The sequence below is a fragment of the Narcine bancroftii genome, chromosome 11 (assembly GCF_036971445.1).
Source record: "Narcine bancroftii isolate sNarBan1 chromosome 11, sNarBan1.hap1, whole genome shotgun sequence".
In the NCBI taxonomy this organism is placed as follows: Eukaryota; Metazoa; Chordata; class Chondrichthyes; order Torpediniformes; family Narcinidae; genus Narcine; species Narcine bancroftii.
Genome location: NC_091479.1, coordinates 9,359,805 through 9,375,864, shown reverse-complemented (window position 1 = coordinate 9,375,864; position 16,060 = coordinate 9,359,805). Strand labels below are relative to the sequence as shown.

At 43.3% G+C, this 16,060-nt stretch overlaps 1 protein-coding gene across 4 annotated transcripts in view; it reads left to right on the top strand.

Annotated features, from left to right (window-relative positions):
• The first annotated feature begins 4,900 nt into the window (after positions 1 to 4,900).
• Positions 4,901 to 16,060, top strand: part of peak1 (pseudopodium-enriched atypical kinase 1) — a 120,298-nt gene continuing 109,138 nt past the window's right edge. For 2 of the 4 annotated variants that reach the window (XM_069902522.1, XM_069902520.1), the window contains exon 1: positions 4,902 to 4,996. The gene's annotated coding sequence lies outside the window, so the exon portion shown is untranslated. Of the gene's footprint in view, positions 4,997 to 5,428; positions 5,543 to 16,060 lie in introns of those variants that run through there. The other 2 variants (XM_069902523.1, XM_069902521.1) reach the window with 2 other exon arrangements.

Below are 16,060 nucleotides of genomic sequence, written 5' to 3'. Positions count from 1 at the left end.
TCATTGGACCTTTTGAGAAATTTGTATATACAAATTACCATTGATTGATACAATTTCCTACATCTCAACAGTGGCAGTAATTCAAGAATATTTCATTGGATATAAGCACTTTCCTCTCTGATCAGCAAATTCAACACAGATTGAGATTGCAAGTTAAAATCGTGTGCATTATCCCAACTGCATCACGGGGACACCAATGCCCAGGAGCATGAAGCCCTGCAAAAAGTAGTGGACACAGCCCAGGACGTCACAGGAAAACCCCTCCCCACCACTGAGAACATAGGAGAGCAGCAGCAGTCATCAAGGATTCACACCACCCAGCTCATGCTCTGTTCTCACTGCTGTCATCAGGAAAGAGGTACAGGTACCACAAGACTTGTACCTCCAAGGCCAGGAACAACTGCTCCCCCTCCACCATCAGGCTCCTCAACAACAAACTCAATCAAGGACCTTTTATTTCCGCACGTTATTGTTTTTATTGTCTCTTTGTTCAGTTTGTTCAAATTTCTTTATTTCTAGTTTTTTTGAACTACCAATAAATGCTAATTCTTTGTCCACAGGGAAAAGAATCTCAGGGTTGTATTTGATGTATTCTGAACATAAATCTGAACTTTGAACTGTTATCAGTTCTGACTCACATCTAAACTGAATAATCTGCAGGCAACCTATATTTTTTTTTCTTGCAATCCAGTAGCTTTATGCTCAGTCTTACAGATACTAACTTTTAAAAATGACAGTTTGAGTACATTCAATTACAGTTTTATTTAATTCCACCGCTACCATTGCAGGTTTCCAATGTGTGTCTTTGGATCAGTTGGGCGTCTTAATATTAGACTAATAACTACCGCATGCATCCAGACTCTTGGGTAACAAAGTGTGATACAATTTCTACAAAGGGCCATCTCACTGTGTCAAAAGCAATGAACAAATACAGGTTGTTGCTGTGTGGGTGGGTTTAGCACGACAGTTGGAGCCTCCTTTCCCAGCAGATCCTTTGAAAAACAGATACAGTGGTAATTTTCTCTGGTAATACTGAAATTAACATCTTGACAGAAAATGGGTAAATTCTATAACTGAAGGGAAGATCATTGCTATTTCTGCCGAGGGTGAGATGAAGTGACCAGGTTGTTTTTTTTTTAAAAAAATCACATTTTTTCAGAGATGTTCTTAATAGACAGAAATTAAGCATTAAATTGTACATCAATCTGTTAATTTAATGTGGTAAATGCGTACCTAATATATGAAAGTCAATGAATTACATGCATTTCCCTGGTGCTCACTGTTGAACGTCACTGGAATTGCTGTTCTTTCATGATTGGCTCCTCAGTACAAACCAAACATGAAATTAGAGTGTCAAATGTGATTTGATGGAAATTTGCTTGTTTTCCTAGCATAACCTGCTTTATGTATGCCTTGCTTTAATTCATTTCCACTTTAGACAAGCTATCTGATTTTCATTCATTCAGTCAATTAACACTGCATTGCAATGACCTAAATTGTGCAGAGAGAAATTGCAGTAAGATTTGAAGTTTTATGCAGTACGAAAGCAGCGCAATGACTTTTAAAAGAACATTGCCACAAAGGAGTTCTTAACTCCTGAAAGAATTGATGCGAGCTGGTTTGATAAATTCCACTTAACTGCTTATTGATGGGATCTCTCTGTTGGTCGGCTGTTCAAATGTGATCATCATGAAGAAGGGAGATGGTTTTTTTATCTAATTACTCATAGATATATACAGCAAATTACTAGATGGGTCTCATGAGGCATCCCTTTCCATCAAGGTTGCTTTTATTATCACATCAAAATACATAACAATGTATAGACTTCAACCTTTGTTTGCTGTAAGGCAAACGAAGAGTTGCCATGAGCATTGCCTGGCACCCCTAACAATAGGAGAACGAGAAGCAAAACAAGAGTCCCTTCAGAAACACTGAGTATCCGTGGATACACCTCCAGTGCCTCCCACAGCCTCTGCCACCAGACAGAAGACACAGGTTCGATCCATCAGCAAACCTCTGACATTATCAGGAAGCCTTCAGAGCCTGAGACCCTTCTTGTCCTCGGCACCCTCTCGAATCCCAGCTCTGACACCTCGTTTCCACGAGCTTGGGTCCAGCAATCTGTGCCGGTCCTTCAACCGCAAGTCCTCCACAGTTTGTGTGGGCACCTTGTGTGGCCCGTTGCAGGTCTGCTGCCATCAGAAGGCGATGCCAACTGTAGTTCCAAGGCTGTGATTACATAACCTGGTAGATACTAGTATTTTACATGCAGGAGAATCATTACCAGTGATTAATAGAAATGCAGACAACATAAATAGCGTGACCTTGCCAATAATGCCCGTTGTGCTGAGACTATTTGGTCTGGTGTGATGAATCCAGCACCCCTGAGCGTAAAGCCCTGCAAAAGGTGTGGACGGGGAACGCTGCCGTCCGAGAGCAGCAGCGATCGTCAAAGATCGCACCACCCAGCACACAAGCTGTTCTCGCTGCTGCCATCAGGACTCGCACCCCTAGGTTCAGGAACAGCTGCTTCCCTTCACCCCCCCACCATCAGACTCCTCAATCAGGGACTCATTTAAGGACTCTTCATTGATTTTCTCTTTGTTCTCTCTGTATCGCACAGTCTATTTGTTTACATTCCTTATCTGGTTCTTTATTTATATGTTTTTCGCTGTGTATAGTTTATATTTTGGACTACCAATTAGTGGGAATTCTGTGGCACCCGCAGGGAAAAGGAATCTCAGAGTTGTATGTGATGTTATGTAGGTACTCTGGCAAGACATCTGAAATCTGCCCTATGTGCCGGTGGGGAGCCTGGTCTTGTTCTTTTCCTTTCATGCTAAATTGTATGTAGGTTGCGGGGTCCATCAATGAGTCCATCAGGTCACGTTAAAAAAAATCGATTCAGTTCTTTCTCCTGTCCATTGCCTGTGACCCTACAAGTTATCGAACTCGCTTTTGAAAGACCTGCAGGAAGCAGAATGCTGGAACATACACCACTCCATGTAACAATGCTATTTTTGACCATCACATTGAACAGATGTTTCTTGGATTGTGATGAATAGCTTTGCCCAGCAGATATTGACAGTTTTCCCATTGCAGCTCTGATCCACGATTTCACAAATTGTCAGTTTTAAATTGCTAATATTTGTAACCTGAATCTGATGAAGCAGTTAGGGCTATCCCTGTAAATCACCTTATAAATCTCCCTCCAAGCTGAACCTCTTCCTAAATGTGCAACTCAAGTTTCCCTAATCAATGTAAGCATCTAGATTCTTGGCGACGATGGTGAGGACATTTTTACATTCCTGATGCAGCGTCTCGACACAAAATAGTCACCATACCCTTGCCTCCTCAAGCTGCTTGATCCCCTTCGTTCTTCCGGCATCAGCGGACTTTTGTGTTTTTACATTTATTGTTCTAGAGCTAATAAATCTCCTTCGATGGTCTTCGTGTTAGCTAAATTGCAGCAAAGAGTTCTGTCTAGGTGCCATTCACTTGCGATCGTATCTCTTTCGAGCATGTGATACCAAGGAAAAATCAGTGGCTTTTCAAAAGTATGTCAACAATTCCAATGGGAAAGATTGAATACAATGGAAAACACAACTATTTTTACAAACTTGGCACTTGAAACTGGATGTTAATCATGGCGAAGTTACATTCTATTCATTGCAAACAGGCTTCCTGGAGAGATTTTAATGTGCTTAGTAAGTTGGGTAATTACTTCTGCTTTGACACGCATCCTAACTTTATTTTCATTGGTAAGGCACCAAGGGCGATGATGTGGGATGATAGGTTAGAGGGAAAGAATAAAAGTTAGCTTTGAATGATAAATTTAGGGTACGTCCTTTTAACCCTAACGCACCCTTGAGCATAATAATTTCTGTCAGCACTCCAATGCAGAAATGAATGGGGTATTTTTGGCTCCTGTTTTCCTGGCCAACAGTTACACCAAAGCAACATCAACAAATTATCATCCCCTACCCCCAGGAACGTCCGTTGAGAGCCGCCACCAGTCGTCTCTCCCCCTCCCCATCTCTATGTCTCCCCTTCTCCCCCCTCCCTCCCTCCCCTTCTCCCCACCCTCCCTCCCCTTCTCCTCCCCCTCTCCCTCCCCTTCTCCTCCCCCTCTCCCTCCCCCTCCCTCTTCTCTCCCCTTTTCCTCCCCTCTCCCATCTCCCTCTCCTCCCCTCTCCCTCCCCCTCCGTCTTCTCTCCCCTTTTCCTCCCCTCTCCCCCTCCCTTTCTCCTCCCCCTCTCCCTTTCTCCTCCCCCTCTCCCTTTCTCCTCCCCCTCTCCCTTTCTCCTCCCCCTCTCCCTTTCTCCTACCCCTCTCCCTTTCTCCTCCCCCCTCCCTTTCTCCTCCCCCTCTCCCTTTCTTCTCCCCCTCTCCTCTCCTCTTCCCTTCTCCCTCCCTCTTCCCTTCTCCCTCCCTCTCCTCCCCTTTTCCTCCCCTCTCCCATCTCCCTCCCTCTCCTCCCCTTTTCCTCGCCTCTCCCATCTCCCTCCCCTTCATCTCCCTCTCCCCATCACTCCCCTCCCCCATCACTCCCCTCTCCCTCCCCTTCTCCCTCTCCCCATCTCTCCCCACCTCCCATCTCCCTCTCCCCTCATCTCCCTTTCCCCATCTCTCCCCTCTCTCTCGCTCCCCTTCTCTCCTTTCCCTCGCTCTCCCACCCCCACCCCCGACCAGTCGTGCGCAAGCCGCCGGGGATGGCCGGGAAGTGCGCGCCTCGGCAGTGGGCGGGTCGTGCGTGCGCGCTCCGGGCGGGCGGGCCGGCCCGGCCGGGAGAGAGGGGGGGGGGGGGTTGGGGAGGCGGGAGAAGGGAGAGGGGGAGGTCCTGCCGCCGGCCGCTGGGACTGTTTTCAGTCTCGGCAGCCGCGCGGGGAGCGCAGCGAGGAGGGGAAGCCCTCCGGCCAAGAGCACACGCATACACACGGGGGGAGGAGGGGGGGGGGGTCTCCTTCAGATAGCCGCTGTCAACTCCCTCCGTCAGGTAAGACCCGGCCCCGTCCTTTTTCCCCACCCCGGGGTGGGGGGTCGTGACAGTTAGACGATGGGTTGGAGGAGAAGTTGGGGTGGGCTCAGCCCCTCAACACGGCCAGGGTGCAGCCTCAACCACCCACATCAGCCCTCCTTTCAACCTTGCAAAGAAATCCTACGAGAGAGAGAGGGGGGGGGGGGGGTTAACAAAAAGTTTGCAGAAATAGCTAGCCAAACTTTTCTCTTTTAACCCCTTTTCCGTCAAACAGCTCAATGCAACCCGAGGTGGGACGCATTAATCTTTCCGTCCGCTTCATCCATTCCCCCAAAGTCCCTGAATGGCGGAGAGTCCAACTCTTTTCCAGTTTAAAGGGAAATTCCTTGATTTCTCTTTTCTCGCCTCCTTTTGTCAATGGCCAAGAGAGGGGGGAGGGGGGGGGGGAGAAGGAGGAGGAAAGGTTGGCAAAAATAAACGGAGTGGGTGGAATGAGGCATTTGTGGGCAGGACGTACGGGTTCCTTGACCATGCTGCGTCGGACTGCTACAACACCGTTCGAGTGTGAGCCATGTAATTTATATTTCAATGTGTTTGCATAAAGACTTGCTTTTTTATTAAAGCAAAGCTACGCGGTCTGTTTAAAGATAACATGATGAATGTTTTTGCTGCAATCAAAGGACAGTTGCATTGCTCTCTTATCCAGTTCTCAGTTGTATTTACATATATAATACCTACGTTATGATTTGACTTTGATCTACAGTACATTTAAGAAAAGGCGTTATTCTTTATACAGCAATTTTATAATTTTGGAAGCTGCAATTTTGTATCTCTTTGTGGGGTGGGGGGGGGGGGTGGGGGGAGAATTTGTGTTCAATAGGTGCCAGGGAGTGAGAAATAATTAAAAAGCCCAATTTTTCCTCACTGGCACTCGTATTTGTTTCTCGACACGACAGTAACACAGTTGGGAAAATAGTGTCCACTTCTGGTCAGCGACACGAAGTGGGATCCAGTCTGCGGTGGGCTTCAGTTCCACGGATGCGGTGGAGAATTGAGCTATTTCTCATCCTTCCTCGCAGAATTTTTACACTGGGCTTGGCTTGAAGCTCTCAATGAGTTGTTTTAAATGAGGGGGAAATAGCTCCAAAGGTCCTTGCGTTCTGTCTGGTAATGCAGACTGATTGACCAGCGTTTTTACTTTAAGGACATGACATGATCTCTATTAAGCTTTCACGAATGTTGAGCAAATGAAGTTCACCAATGACATTTAACAAAATGTTCGTAAAGTTTTGCTGTTGATAGATTTATTGTCTTACCAGACATTTGCTACTGTAGCAGTTGGTATATATTATGCTTTAACCCTCTGCTCTTAAAATCTCATGAACTGGGTTTATTGTCCATTTATGTCTGAAGAAGAAAAAAGGTGTGGTGATAAAGTCTTAATTCTGCGATTAAATTGTAACTGAGGTCTATTTTATAACATTTGGAAGGTTTGAAATAACAATGTACCACAGCTGTGGAAATCAGACTAAGCCATGCAGGGTTAACATTTAGAGTTTTGACCTTTCAGCAGAATCTTCTTTCCCCCCATACACGTTTCCATCAGGGCTCAGCCAGGAAAGGCTGGGGTTTTGCTGACTTTAACAGTATGGAATTTAATGGCAATTCCAAACGCTGTTTAGCTGAGTTATTGATTAAACTGCTGGGAATCTCAAATTAATAAATAAATAAAACAAAAGATGATGTAATATTATAGACATGAAGATAAGTGAAATGGGAGGAATTCTACTGTAAAATAATTTAACTGCATGTAATAGACATGAAGATAAGTGAAATGGAGGAATTCTACTGTAAAGTAATTTAACTGCATGTAATAGACATGAAGATAAGTGAAATGGAGGAATTCTACTGTAAAATAATTTAACTGCATGTAATAGACATGAAGATAAGTGAAATGGAGGAATTCTACTGTAAAATAATTTAACTGCATGTAATAGACATGAAGATAAGTGAAATGGAGGAATTCTACTGTAAAGTAATTTAACTGCATGTAATAGACATGAAGATAAGTGAAATGGAGGAATTCTACTGTAAAGTAATTTAACTGCATGTAATAGACATGAAGATAAGTGAAATGGAGGAATTCTACTGTAAAATAATTTAACTGCATGTAATAGACATGAAGATAAGTGAAATGGAGGAATTCTACTGTAAAATAATTTAACTGCATGGAAATGGTATTCTTTTTGTGCTGCATATCAGTGAACAAATTACATTAAATTAGGAAGATCAAGGGTTTTTGGCACCGTGGTAATCAATAATTTTAATAGATTTTTAAATCAGATTGCCTGTAGACATTTTTCAAAGTTTTTCATGAAAAGCGAACAATTTTGACTACCCAGTGATTATTCTATTACATTCCGGCCTCTGATATTTTGACCTCTATAAACAATCTCCTCAAAAGATGAACTCTCTACATCCTAACTTGCAACAAACCCTGGTAATCTGTCACCCCTGAACCACATTAGCGCCTGGTCAAGCAATTAAGGCGTGCCAAAATTTGTCCTATGCAGCAAATTAAGACTGAGAGAGGATCTTCGAGAAAAAGTATAAAATTATGAAAGGCATAGATAAAATAGAGGTAGGTAAGTTGTTCTAATTGCTAAGGGGATCAGAGCCAGCGGACACAGCCTCAAGATTCAGGGTAGTAGACTTAGGACGGAGATGAGGAGGAACAGTGGAGGCGACCTCAGTAAATATATTTGACAAAATTGGATAGATCTTGGCATAGTCATGGAATTGAGGGATATGGGGAGAAGGCAGGTAAGTGGAGAGGAGCCCATCATCAGATCAGCCATGATCTCATTGAATGGCGGAGCGGGCTGGATGGCCTCCTCGTGCTCCTATTTCTTACGTAATCTGCTTAAGAACTATCCGGGCTGTCATAAGCCAAGTGATTGAAGTCAAGTGATATTCACTTACGAATAGCCTGCTCACTGACGATCATTTTGCGATTTGCAAGAACCATTCATCTTTCGAACTCATTGGTCCAAAAGTGATTTGCATAAGCTGAGGTGATGGCGACTGCCCTTGGCGTCAAGGTAACATTTGACTGAGTATGGCACAAGAAGCCTTGGAAAAACTGAAGTCAAGTGGGTGTTATGATCTGATTGAAGGGAACAGGCCAGATGGCCGACTCCTGCTCCAATTTCTGATTTCCTTGTGCTGAAACACCCCAAAGGTTGCAATCATTCCTGTACACAAAGGAAGGTGGTTGGGCTTTTTGATGGTCAAACATTCTAACCCTCGGACACCATTGCAGAAATTCTCTGAGCAACCTATCTTTGACTGCTTGCATCCTAAATGGTGACATGCAGTTATTAATGATTAAAGTCCAAATCCGTTGTTAACTGCCAAGAAAATGAAGCATTTCACGTTAGCATGCAGTAAAAGTTGGACTAGATTCAGACATGAGCTGATGAGTGACAGCAGCATTTGTGACACAACAGTGCCATCTACAACTTGGAGAAGTCTAACCATCTAGCTTTGGCTTTCAGTGACAGTACCCCACTATCAACAACTTGGTGGGGTGGGGGGGGAGGGGGTCATCACTGGTTAGGAAATCAATATACTTCACAAGCCACAAACTCTGGCAGATTAGAGGCTGGCATTCTGTGGCAAATGACTCACTCCCTCACTCCACTATTGACAAGGCACACATCAGGAGCATGATGGAAAATTCTGTTCTTGACTTGGATGAGGGCAGCTGCAGCAGAAGGTGGTGTTCAATTCGGATAAACTGGTTGGCACTGTCGGTACGCCATCTACCGCTCTAAACATTAATTCTCTCCACCATCCTTGCCGTGGTGCATTGTGTGGCATTTACAAAATGCACTGGCATTCAGAATCAGGATTTACCATCATGAAATTCAGCGTTTTTGCGGCAGCGTCACAGTACATTACTATATTAAACAAAAATGCATGAAAAGTAAGACAGCGTCCTTTGGTTAATTCAAGAATTTGATGGCAGCGGGGAAGAGACTGTCCTTGTGCTGTTGAGAGCTTGTCTTTGGGCTACTGTACTTTTTTCCCGATGGTGGCAGAGTGAAGAGGGCATGGCCTGGGTGGTGGGGGGTCTTTGAGGATAGAGATTGCTTTTTAAAGACACCGCCTCATGTAGATGTCCTTGATGGTGTGGTCTGGTGCCTGTGATGTCACAGGCCAAGTTAACAACCCTTCATGTCCTGAGAGTTGGCGCCTCTATACCAGACAGTGATGTAACCAGCCAGAATGCACTCCACGGAACACCTGTAGAAGTTTATGAGAGCCTTTGGTGACCTACCGAACGGCCTCAGACACCTCACAAAGTATGGATGCTGGTGAGCCTTCTTTGTGATTGCATCGACTCCAGGACAGATCCTTGAGAAGCTGACACGCAGGAATTTGAAGTTCTTGACCCTTTCCACTACTGAGCCCTTGATGAGGACTGGGTGGTGTTCCCCTGACTTCCTCCTGAAGTCCACAATTGGTTTTGCCAATGTTGAGCGCAAGGTTGTTGTCGTTGCACCATTCAATGAGCTGATCTTTCTCCCTCCTGTATGCTTCCTCATTGCCGTTTGTGATTCTTTTATTAAGGCTACTCCAATAGCCATGTACTACCTGTAGTTTCTACCAACAAGAGCAGAACACCACTAAATGCATTGAGAAACCAACAGCAGGAGGAACTCAGTGGGTCGAGCAGCGTTGGTGGAGACCAAGGGATGTTCGATATTTTGAGTTGTGATTGTGCATCAGGACACTGGGTCACACCCAGAACATCGATCATCTCTCCTTTGATGCTAGTCAACCCACTGAGATTCTCCAACAGTCCATTTGTTTATCGCTCCAGATTTCTCTTGTGTTTTCTTCTGGCCAGCACAGCATCCGAATTTGGAAATGTATTGCTTCTTTGGTGCTGATCTTAAAGCCTGGAACACAGGACCTCACAATGTTTTTCAGATTTATTGTCAAAGTGCATACAATCCGAGATTCTTTTTCCTGCAGGCAAGGCAGAAAAAAAGTTCACAACATAGACGTAAACAAACAAAGAAACTGACTGCAATATAGAGAGAAAATCAATAAAGTACGAGTCCTTAAATGAGTCCCTGATTGAGTTTGTCGTTGAGTCCGATGGTGGAGGGGAGCAGCTGTTTCTGAACCTGGGGGTGCGAGACTTGTGACACCTAGACCTCTTTCCTGATGGCAGTGGCAAGAACATTTCCTGTAGATGATGGTGGTGAGGGTTTTGTGTGTGATGTCCTGAGCTATGTGCACTAGAGCAGGGCTTTATCCTCATACCAGATAGAGGTGCAGCCAGTCAGCACACTTTCTGTAGAAACTTGCCAGGGTTTCCGATGTCATAGCAAACCTTTGCAAACTCCTGAATGCCTTCACCAGAACTACATTGGTTCAAGTTGGCTCACTGCCAGCTTCTCAAGTAATAATGAGGAATGAAAAATAAATGCCAGCCTTTCCAGTGAACCCAACATCCCTCAGCACAAGTTACTGATTTGATTAATTTAACTAATTTAAAACAAATTTAATAGGTCCCTATCAGACCAAGCCTTCTGAAATCTCGTTCAACGCTACCATGCACTCAGATGAGTGTTCTTGTAATTTTCTCATCTTTAATCACTCAGAGATTGGCAACATGTCTTCAGCTATCAAGGCATGAGCCCTGGAAAACATTTATTGTTTTTAAGAAGTATTTAAACTGTATCTCTGTGACCAAGCTTTGGTTGCGCACCCTAGTCGTCTTGTCCTCTGGCATCAACATATTCATTACACAATGAATACAAATTTTATTTTTACTTGATAATTTTACTAGATTATCACTTGATCGTCTCCCATTTATATGAAATATGAGTGGTGGGTCTCAACAGAAATTACAGAATGTATTGTGCCACATCTTCATTCAGAATTGTGTTCTGAGCATTTCAGAGGAGAGTTCAGATGTTAACTAGTTTTTGGGAAAGCGTAATTTCAGATGTATATTTTTACAAATGCATAACACAATTTGTTTTTTTTCCTGTTTAAATTATTTTTATGGTTTTGTATTTATACAATGTGATTTTAAACGTATCTCACTACAGAATGTTAATTCCCTGCAACTTATTGATTTATTTTAAAGTAACAAATCCTGCAGATGTTGTTTTATCTTGCTTGTTTGGAAGAATAAAGAGGAAAAGTTTATGTCTCGAGTACAAACATGTAGAGTAAAAATTTAAAAATCCGAATGCCAGTAAACGAGACCACCCGAGAATCTGGACATTTAGAAAACTCTCGGATTTTGCATGCAAGTGGCATAGATGTTCTGCTGGAAAATCTGGACCAACCCAAACCCCGAGCAGTCTGGATTTTAGGACTTTTACTGTATTAGTATGAAATTTTTAAGAAAAGCAGTGGCTGGAAACTTGAAACAAAGAAAATGCCAGAAGTACCTTCTAGTCGGGCAGTATCTGTGGAGAGAAATGGTCATTATTTTGGGTTAGTTATCTTCATTAGAACGGGAAAAATTTATTTTAACATTCCTCGTAATTTTATCCAACTCCATCAATTCTACATTCAGCTTCTTCTATTAAAGAAAATAAGCCTTTCCAGTATTTACGTGCCTTTTCCTTGTCAATGCCATTGTAAACTTCCTCAGCCCACTGTCTAATGTAACCTTATAAATTATTTGGAGTATTCATAGAAATACTCCAACGGGGTCATCAGGTTTTCAGTCGACACGACAGTAGTTGGTCTCATCATCAACAACAGTGAGTTGCACTGCAGAGAAGAGGTGGAAAATCTCATGACATGGTGCGAGAGTAACAGCCTGAGTCTCAGCATGGATAAGATGAAGAAGATGAATGGGGACTTCAGGAGGACCAGGAACAGCCATCCTCCATTACACAGCAGTAACTCAAGAGTGGAGGGCACCAAGTTTCTTGCCATTCATTTTACTAGTGACCCATCGAGGGCACATAACAACATCTCACTTGTCAGGAAAGCACAATTTCCTGAGAAGACTGGAGCAGGCAAGGCTTCTGGGCATCATTATGTAAACCTTCTACAGGAGCTCTTTCAAGAGTGTCCTGGCTGGTTGCATCAAAGTTTGATGCAGTTGTTGCAGAGAAATAGATCAGAGGTCAATCCACAGGACCATGTCAGAGAGAATCACTGGAGTCTCCTTCCCCCCCCCCCCCATTCCGTTGACGTGATCTACTGGGATAATTGTTTGAAGAGGGTGCACAAAATCATTGAGACCCCCTTCCACCCCGCACACAGCATCTTTCAGCTGCTCCCGTCGGGGAAGAGATCCAGGAGGATCAGTGCCAGCACCACCAGGCTGAGGAACAGCTTCTACTCATGGGCAGTGAGGATGCTGAACGACCCAAAGGAACTGCTCGCACTGACCCTCCGAGACTCTCCTCTCCTTGAAACATTATTTATTTATTTATTTGTACATATAAATACTTGCCCTGCATATGCAGTGTTTGTCTGTATGTGAGTTATGTCTGGTTTTACGTCTGCCTGTTTTGCACTGAGGACCGGAGAATGCTGTTTCATCAGGTTATATTTAAGCTGACAATAAACTTGACGAGAAATTAACAATTGTCTTTCACATTCCTACATGTGCTTTAATTTCCTGGATCCTGTCCTTGATATACCATTTGGCTTTAATGTTTAAAATTTAGGCATACTGGCGTGGACTTGAAGGGCCGACATGGCCTGTTTCCACGCCGTAAACAGTTATATGGTTATGTGGTTAAGTAAGGCAGTAAAGCCAGTTTTCCTTCCCACATTATCCCTTCCATATTCCTTAAGGAAGCAATACATGTAAAAGCATTTCAAAAATTAGAATTTCAGTATTAATGTGTGTAGAAAAATGTACCAATGTGTTTCACAGAAGCTATTCAATCTAACTGGACGCAAAATGGATTTCAAATATTAGGACAGATGGTCAGAAGCTCCATCAAAGAGGCAAGTTTGAAGGAACATTTGAAAGACAAAACATGTGAAGTTAGTAGTTGAAGAGAGAACTGTCCATAGTAGTGTGATTATATTTGGGATTAAAAATGAGAAAGTGAAACCAGATATCCCATGGTGAGATTCTTTAGTGGGAGTTTGTTATGGTGAGAGTGGGTTCTGAACATGGATTTGAAAATGGATGAGAATTTTCAAATGTAGTCATTGCCTAATTGGGAGCAAGTGCTAGTAAGCAATCAGAATTAAGAATTCAGATCAATGATACTTTTGGAAGTCTGAATCGCCAGAAAATGCTGGCATTGCTCAGTCGGCCTGTCAAGCTTGGGCGTTTATGGATTTTGCGTTCTGCTCGTCTTCCATTTTTTGTTTTAAACTATTGAGATAATTGACCCGTTTAGTAAGACATAACTGCCCAATATGGCTGCAAAATCATTTAAATATCAAGAAGAACTATACATGATGGTAATTTATTGCATATGAGGTAGATTTCAGTATTTCTGAATGATTTCTTTTTGGGTGGCGCGGTTAGAATGATGTGATACAAGTTCAAATCCCGTGCTGTCTGTAAGGAGTTTGTACGCTCTCCTCATGTCTGCATCCTCCCACCGTTCAAAACGTAGGTTGTAGGTCAATTGGGTGTAATTGGGCGGCACGGGCTTGTGGGCTGGAATGGTCTGTTACTGTGCTGTATTTCTCAATTTAATATATTTAAAAAAAAACATTTATTTAAACCTCAGCAATATTCTACATCCAAGCAGGTCATCAGCCTCATTTAAAGGAAATAGTCGGATCCTCTCTAATCAACTCTGCCATTTCTCATGCTAGAAATCGTTCTGATTCATCTTTTGTTCTAAAATTCTCACATCCTTTCTACTATGTGCAGCCAGAAATGACGTTAGACCACTGTTTTATAAAGGTTCAGTGCCCCCTAAAAACAAAACTAAAACTGTATTCTAGATTCAAGACCTGAAAATGCACAAAGCAGATCAGTCGGCATTTGTGGAAATAGGAACAGTTAATACTTCCAATCAGGAGGCTCTCCTGTCATACACAGAACTCTCAGATTTCATTACTTTGGCTGCCAGTATCACCTTGCTGTCACATTCAGGTGGTGTATCTTTTGAGGCTTCCCTTTCCTTTTTGAATTCCTTTTTCCATTGCAGGGGGATAGAATATCTGCAGATATTCATAGGACCTTGTTATTTTGACTGTACTTCCTCTTGTCCTACCTCCCATAAGGTCTCTATTCTCCCAGTTCCTCCATTCCTGCTGCATTTCCTCTGTTGACAAGACTTCCTGCACAGGTGCCCCTGAAGTCTCTTCTTTTATCCTGATCTGCAGGTGACAGCTTTCAGCTGCATCTCATCAGCTTCGCACACGTCTGCTCTCAACCTCTCTCCTCCTAAGCCGGGCGAGAACAGAATTCCCCTGCCCTTTCCCTTCCATGCCACTTGCCTCCACGTTCATCTGTGCAATTTTTGCCAGCTCCATTCGATAAGATTCCACCGCCTCGCTCCTCTTCTGTTACAGTGAGGCCCAGGGCAGTCTTGAGGAACAACCCCTCTTCTTTGATTTGGGGACATTGCACTTCAGGACTTGATGAGGAACTTTCTATGTTTGGATAACTTTGTTCTTTCTTTTTACTGTAGAGCTGGCTTCATTTTGGCTTAATTTTCCTTTTTCTGTTTGCACAGTTTGGTCTCTTGGCACATCCCATCGCCTTGCTATTGGCAGTACATTACACAGAAGTACAATCTGATCCCTAACTGTTACTTAATCTGCCACAATTACTCATTTGGTCTCACTCTGAGAGATTTCATTTGCTTTACCTATCCTTCCCCCACCCTCTCCGGGTTGGGGCGGGGAAGGGAAGACGGACTATTTTCATTTTTTTCATGAAATGCCCCAAATCTTGCAGAAGTAATGGCCTTTCTAGTTTAGATTGATGATTGATGCATTAAATACATTAGTTAACTAAAATATTAATTTAATGCTTCTGGGATGTTTGAAGATACTCAAGGACAGTGGGGGGTGGGGAATATCTATTGCCTGGCAAATGTTATTGCTCATGTATTCTGTAACCGGAAACATTATTGATTTCTGCAGATAGTGACTGACATCTTTAGTGTTTGGTGTAAATTCCTTGCCGTGTCGCTCTATTCATTAAACCCCAGAATTATCTGTGCCTTCCTGACCCTGTCTTTCCACTTTCAACGATATATCTCTGTTCCTACTCCACGTTTGGAATTGTATCCTTTATTCTCCACAGACTCCTCACCTTTCCACCAAAATGCAACACCTCACATTTTTTCACATCTCGCATACCCATGGATATCCTGTTACCATTCATCAGTATCTTCTTTGCAGATCACAATACTTCCTGGTTTTTGTCATCCACAAACAGCAGTTGTGGCTTGTGCCCTGTCTAGGTAATTAGTATAGATCATCAAAAAAATCGGATGGGTTATATATAAACAATAACAACTCTAAACTGGATACACAATAAACACAACTGCCCGAGTCGCAGCCCTGTTGGTCTGCCTTAGTCGATCTATTTTCCTCCCTGTAACTGTTGATCTTGATCTCTATTAATGTTTTCAAAGTTATCACCACTTACCACCAGCAAGATAAGGAAGGCTGACCATTCTTTCCCGAGACCACATATTGGCAAATCTGACCACCTGGCGGTGCTCCTTCTGCCTTCTTACAGACAGAGGCTAAAAAGAGAGACTCCAGAGATCAGGACTGTCAGAAGGTGATCGCGGGAGGCTGAAGAACGGCTACAGGACTGCCTTGAGTCAGTGGATTGGCCGGTGTCAAGAACTCAGCTGAGGATCTGAACAATTACACCAAGGCTGTCACGGACTTTATCAAAACTGCTGTGGATGAGTGTGTCCCCACCAATTCATTCAAGTGGGGACAGAATCTCTGGATGAACGAAATCTGGAACCTGCTGAAAGTCAGATAGAGTCTGGAGATCCAGATCACTACACAAGGAGGAAGGTATAACCTATGGAAAGCCATGCCTGGGGGGGTGGGGGTGGAGATTCTGGATGAGAATAGAAACAATGA